Below are 7,500 nucleotides of genomic sequence, written 5' to 3'. Positions count from 1 at the left end.
CATTTCCCTCCTAAGTACAGTACCTTACATTTCTCTGTGTTGAAATTCATTTTGTTATCTTTGGCCCAGCTTTCTAATCTAGTAAGGTCATTTTGATCCTGTCCTCTGGGGTATTAGCTATTCCTCCTATTTTTGTGTCACCAGTTGCCCACACCTGGCTTAGATAGATGGGGAGGCAGAGGGCAGTCTGCCACCTTTATTTTAGATTATGAAAGAACACACACAAAACAGATGGAAGGACAATAGCACGCAGAGCACATTTTATTAAGAAAAACAAATGGTTAAAAGTACATATATTAAAAATATAAAATGATTTGACAGTTCATCATTATGCACAAACAATCAAAGTTCAATTTTAGACATGGTTGCTATTTATTAAGAAGATGTCTCCCACTATTTTGCACAGTGCTGTGCTTTTGTGGGGGTGGCTGTGATCCAAGATGACAGTAATTAGAGAAAGGCTAGCTTTGCAGATTGATTGTGATGAGGAAGTAATAAGTGCAACTCCATCCAGAAAAGCAGGGCATTCTCCACTGGCACATTCACATATGAGCTCAGCCAGAGAGCAGCCCAAGGCCCATTTCATGATGAGTAAAATCTTGGGGACAGAGAATAATGGTATAGCAGCTGGCAGGCTGAGTTCAGTCTTAAGCACACTCTTTCATGCATCTTACTTAGAATAGCTTGGGATGTCACCACAAACACAGGACTTTATACCACAGGCCCTGGAATGGGACGTGATTCTAACAGGAGGTGGCATAGAACCCATCTTACTGCACAGGGAGAACACTGCTACTGCCGCCGGACATTCCCATCATATTCCGGAGGCATCCCAGAGTGGGCAGTTTTCAGGAACGCTTGAGAAGCGGCACTGTTCTCCCTGTGTGGTAAGATGCGCTCTATGCCACCTCCTGTCTCATCACGTCCCCTTTTAGAACACGACAGGCCTGTTCCAGGGCCTGTGTGATAAAGTCCACAGTCTTCCCCAGTTCATAAGAGCCTGGCACTTCAGGTCATTGTGCTTCTGGTGATACATCTGAAAGGAAAATTATGGAGCTAATAACTGCACCTGGAAATGTATATAAGGCTAATGAACATTCTCTGTCCAAGTTCCACAGCTTTGTATTATGGCAGCAGAATACCAATCAAAAGTACTATACACTCTCACTAAATCAGTGGTGCCACACTGAATTGGTATTAGATGTGTATTATTATGAGAAAATTCCAGTGGTTCATCAGGGGGGTGCAGGAGGTGAGGACTGCACTGGGTGATATGTCAGAGGAAGATGAACACCTGTGGGCTAGTCGCTCCCATCTGTCACAAGATTCCACTGGCTGCCCTCCTCTGCCAGCCTAAGCACCTCTGCCATTCATTGTCTGTGACCTCTGGTGCTACTGCTGCCTGACAGCTACTTCTGAGTCTGATGGGACTTCTAGCCAGGGAGGAAAGAGAACTGCCTCCCTTTCTCATTTTTCCAGCAGCCTTGCCAGACTTGGGAGAGGTTGTTGGGTGGCAGCAGCACCCCACCCTAACCACAGCATAGGTGGCTGAAGGGGGATGACTGGGGGATGCTATTCACCTTGGGAGTGACAGCATGAGTTACTAAACTGGAGTGACACCAAGTGATACCACTGGGAACACCTAAAATCCATTTTGTATTAGCTTGGTTAGTTTGGTAAAGGGCAGATGCCTCAATACTTCAAGCTGTCTTGGATGAAGCCGATTATCTGGATCCATTTCAAACCGGCTTCTGGGCGGGATATGGGTTTGAGACTGCCATGGTCACCTTAGTCGATTATCTCTGTTAGGGAATCAATGGGGGAAGTGTGATCCTGCTGGTGCTCTTGGACATCTCAGTGGCCTTCGATACCATTGACCATGGTATCCTTCTGGAATGCCTGAGGGAGTTAGGTATTGGAGGCACTGTGCTTCAGTGGCTCTGCTCTTACCTCTCGGGCAGATTCCAAATGGTGAGGCTGGAGGACAGTTGCTTTTCTAGGAGAGAGCTGACATCTGGTGTCCCTCAAGGTGCTATTGGGCGCAGTGTTATCAGTATGCTGATGACACCCAAATCTATTTCTCTATGACTCCGACTGCTGCAGTGACTAAGGATGGCATCTCTCCTCTGGATGCCTGCCTAGAGTCAGTAATGGGCTGGATGAGGGGAAACAAACTCAAATTGAATCCAGAGAAAACAGAGGTACTAGCGATATGATCCTCAGGTCTGGTGAAGGAAATTTGTCAACCTGTCCTGGACAGGATCACACTCCCCCAAAGGATGAAGTACATAGTTTGGGAGTACTCCTGTATGTGTCTCTACAGTTGTCATCTCAAGTAGATGCGACGGCCAGGAGTGCTTGATACCAACTTCGGCTGATACACCAACTGTGTCCCTACTTGAACCAAAAGGACCTTGAAGCAGTGGTACACGCACTGGTAATCTCTCATTTAGATTTCTGAAATGCACTCTACATGGGGCTAACTCTGTACCAAGTTCGGAAGCTTCAATTGGTTCAAAATGCGGCCGCCAGATTGGTCACTAATACACCTAGGCCTGACCATATAATACCAGTACTAAAATCTTTTCATTGGTTGCCAATTACCTTCCGGGCGCAGTACAAAGTGTTGGTCATTACCCTTAAAGCTCTACATGGCTTGGGCCCAAGTTACTTGAGGGAACGCCTCTCCCTACACAATCCACTCTGCACTCGCAGAACATCTGGGAAGCAACTACTGGAATATGCTAATACCAGGTTAATAACAGCTTCCCACAGAGTGTTTACTGCTGTAGTCCCCAAGCTGTGGAACGACTTGCTGGAGGAGATCCATTTTATTACCACCTTAGATACCTTTAAGAAGGCACTTAAGACGGATCTCTTCCAGCAAGCCTACCCACCCAATCTGTTATAAGAGAATTAGAAATACTCTACTTCTATTGGTAATGATATGTATTTTAAATGACGATTTAGTCAATACATTGTATTGGTAATAGTTATATTGTTTTATTGAGTGTATTTTATATGACATTGTAGTTTTAATCTTGTTATTGTTGTTTTTATTGTTGTAATCCCTCCTTGATCTGCAGGGAGAGGCGGGAATATAAATAAAAAATTATTATTATTATTAAAACCAAAGAAAAGAATACAATAGAATAGAATAGAATAGAAAATTTATTTTTACCCTGCCTCTCCAGCTGGATCGAGGCAGCTTACAATACAGTAAAAAATAACAATAAAACATTAAAATACAACAAAGAAGTAAAATACCATAAAATACAGCAATACAGAACCCCTCCAACTAACCCTCCCTCCCTCCAACTAACAATTCACAAAACAATAATAAAATAGCATCTAAGTTAATTAAAACAAACAATCAAATGACAAAGAGACTGGCATCTTGGGGTTCTCTGTATGATAGTCCATGTCAGAGGGTGATTAGGTGAATCACTCAGGGAAGGCCTGAAGAGAGCCATCTTGACAGTCTTTTAAAAAGCTATCAAGGTTGGTAATATTCCAGATCTTTTCCAACAGGCAATTCCATAGTTTGGGAGAGGCTGATGAAAAGGTCCACTGGGTAACCACCACCAATCTTGTCTTTATTGGTTGTAGTAGGTTTTTCCCAGAGGACCTGAGTGTGAGGGTTTATTATGTGTCAGTTAAAATATAACGTCAGTAAAAATATACATCAGTTTAAAAGAACAAATGAGACAAATATGTATCAAAACAATCTATGCTTAAAATTCACTGTTTAAAAGTTAGTTTTATAAACCATCTAGGTAGGCCTCCTGGAAGACATTAGTCTTCATTGCTGTTTTAAATTCAGACATCTAATCAGCTGTCTTATCTCTTCTGGAAGGCTGTTCCACAGTCTAGGGGCAGCTACAGAAAAAAGTCCTCTGGCTGAGAGCTGCCAACTTAGTTCTGGCTGTCTGGAGTAACCATTCACCAGAGTACCTTAGGCGTGCTATAGTGCCAAAAAGAAGTGCCGGGGAGGCACCTTTCCTTGCTCTGCAGCAGTGCTGCAGTAACCAAATTGAGCAATGCTGCTGAGCAGCAAGAAAGGAGCACACGGAAGCATCTCCTTTTTGTGGCATATCTTAAACGCCACAAAGCACTGGCGGTGGCGCAATGATGTCATAGCTGCACCATGCCATTTGGATGCGGCACACAGCTGCGACATCATAGCATCTGTTCGACGCTGCTCAGATGAGGTGTCCTGATGATGTGCTAGGGTTAAGAGGCTTGAAGGGGGAAGGAGGGAACATTGACTCCATGTGACTAGCAGTTTTGTGTACTGCCCCAACAGCAACATTTTCACCTGGGGACTTTCACAATTGTGAGGTCATTGACCACAGGAGAGCAGTTGCAGGTTAGAGGTGGCATCATGTGACAAATATTGCCAAAGCCACCTTTTTCCTGGTGCAATTGCAGTTTAAAATCTATGTGTAGTAATCTCTTTAGGGAGGTTTTTTCCTCTGGATGTCTTCAAAAAGATGCTGGACAGCTACTTGCTGGGGATGCTTTAGCTGGAGATCCTGCACTAGGCAGGGGGTGTAGATTTGATGGCTTATGGGGCCCCTTCTAACTCTAATGTACTCTAGGCAGAATAAGATGGACATATACACAACATGATGGGCATTTATAGTGAATGACAGACATATTTGTTACTGACTCAGTACTTAATCTGAATGTGAAATAGAAAAACTAAAGGGCATTTTCACCACAAAGTTTAAGCACTGAGAAAAATGGAGCAGAAGGGATCTACCCATTTGCTGGGCAAAACAGAAAGCAAGAGTTTAGGCTGACTGGAAACATTTAGCTTCTGAATTAGGGTAATTACAGGATATTCCAATTAACACCCACATCTCCCTAGGAACATGGCAGGTTCTGACTGGAGTTTGATGAACTAATTGGTGATAAGCTCAGGAATTTCTCTTCTATCAGCTTCACAAATATGCCCTTGAGAAAAATACATTGTTATCAGTTTGGGGGAAATTAAACTTTCTGAAAAGCAGATAAAGGAAGCCTATTAGAAAATTACCCCATAAAAATGACATTATGGGAAAAATGCAAAGTCAGCCATCCCAAATTTTCAAGTAATTTTAAAGAAAATGTCTAGATATAACACTAGGCTCTAATATGAAGATGCTGAGGCAAAATTAAAAGTTAGTATGTTGGTTACAAGTAAATCCTTCTGAAATCACTGGGTTACTTTAGTTATGACACACACACATGTATATCTTCAATGAATGTGAATGGTCACCTGTAAGACATCACTGTCAAGAGTCACATGCTTTGTAATTTTTTTCACCAACTCAAATGGTGCAAATTCGATAGTGCCTCACTTGAAATTTTGTGAATCTTTCACATCATTGCAGTTCATCCAGAATTTCATCAATCTTTCCTCTATATGCACTACAACATTTTTTTTTTTTAGATTTATTCCTTACCTTTGGTCTTCCAGATGTTTTGGACTTCAGTTCCCTGAATTCTTCACTTTTGCCCCAAATAGTTGGGGTTTCTGGTAAATGAAGTCCAAAACACCCGGAGGACCAAAGGTTGGGAATCAGTGCTTTAGACTATCAAGTGTGTCTTGATCATCTTGGGTAAAGGGAGATTTGGAAATCCTTTGTATGAATATGCTCTTAATATCCACATTCAAGATTAAGTGTAGTTCTTCACCTTCAGGAATCAATTGCATTTGTTCACTGAACACAGTTCATACTCTAGGAACATGTTCAGTCTTTTAGAAGTACCTTGTGTCATAACTGCTAAGTACACTATGACGCTGCACATTGTAGTTCTGGTCTTTAGAAAGTTAAAATGCAAAAATAAAAATCATAGTTCCTTTTATTTAAGACTAGTAAATGGACTTGAGATAGGATAAAATCAACAGACATATACCTCAATATATAGTATGTATGCATGTGTCTTCTTTATGAGCTGTGGCCTTTTGGTTCCTACCTACAATGATATTCCTTGTAGTGAATAAGGTAAATCAATATTAGTAAGAGGATTTCTTATAAAGGATTGAACTTCTTGCTCTATCCTGCTATTACTCAATCATTTTGAATTGCCATGTCAGTTGTGGTGTCATAAGCCATGATTTGTGTCAATATGTGTTTAAGAAAACATCAATTTTATCCAGCACAGCTAGAGAATACGTGGGCCTCAAGATGTGGTTGGACTATAACTATCATTATCTGCAAACTACCATAAATAACTAGCCTAGAAACTTCTAGACAGTCACATGTTACCCAGCATCACTGTATCAAGGAACAAATAACTACTTTCTCTCTTTCACGTACTAACACTCAAAATTCAGTAATAATTTTGTTTCTTCTCTGTTTCCAGCACTTTGATGGACTATGTTATCCCATATGTTGCTTAGGGGATGCTGGGAGCTTTGATTCTAATTCTGCCTATTGCCAAGCTATGGATGTTCCACTCCTTCCTCTGGAACTTTATGCAATGGATGAAAGGATACTTACATGAGACCTTTCCAAAGAATTAATTGTGTTGGTTTCTTGCAGCATAAAAAGGAAGAAGGGAGGGGAAAGAATGTAGCACCACCTTTAAGATAACTGGCTTTATTTTTGCATGAACTTTGATGGATATAAACCCACTTCTTTGGATAACTGTACTGCATCCAACCATGACAGTTAAAGCAGTGCTAAGCTGCATTCTTTCTGCAGTGTGGCAGCAACCTTAATTTGGTTCCAGTGAATTCAAAATGTAGTTTTAATTAAACACCAATATCTCAGTACTTGTGTAATGAAAATAAGCCCTTAAAGTTAATAATCAAAGCTCTAGGTGCTTTTAGAACACCTCAAAGAAGCAGACAAGCCACTGATGACATGACAACTCTTGGAAGATCACATCCTCGACATGCTGATACATGTGTAATTAGCAGCCCTGTTGTATAACACCAAAGAACTAGCAAACTAAAAAGAAAAAGAAAAAGAAGCAGCTCATTAGAAAAAGAGTCCCATGAGCTGTATCACGGAAGTCTCCAGTGCCCTCTAAAGTGCTTAGAAAAGCATGAACAGAAAATGAAATCTCTGCTTTTTAATATATATGTATAGATGGTGTGGAATGATTGCCTGTCATTGGCTCTATAAAAAAATGTGAAAAGCCGGTAATTTTGAAGAATGGCAACTAAGTGTAGCGAGAATTGCAAATCAAATTTCTATCCTCTGTACATACATCTAAAGATGACAACTCCATCCTCAAGCTAGTTAAATCCCAAAATCCGGACTTCAAAATGATTTATCAGAACAGAAGTCAATCAAATGGAAGTCTGTTCCCCAAACTGCATGTATGTGAGTGACATACTGTATCCTTAACCATTCTTCTGAAGATCTCGTTGATTTCAGTTAAACTTCCATTTTACTGACATTTGATTAGCATGGGTAGCTTACATGGGATAATAATAATAATAATAATAATAATAATAATAATAATAATAATAATAATAATAATAATAATAATAATAATAAT

This window comes from Sceloporus undulatus, chromosome 1 (assembly GCF_019175285.1).
Source record: "Sceloporus undulatus isolate JIND9_A2432 ecotype Alabama chromosome 1, SceUnd_v1.1, whole genome shotgun sequence".
Lineage (NCBI taxonomy): Eukaryota > Metazoa > Chordata > Lepidosauria > Squamata > Phrynosomatidae > Sceloporus > Sceloporus undulatus.
This window is presented reverse-complemented; position numbering follows the sequence as displayed.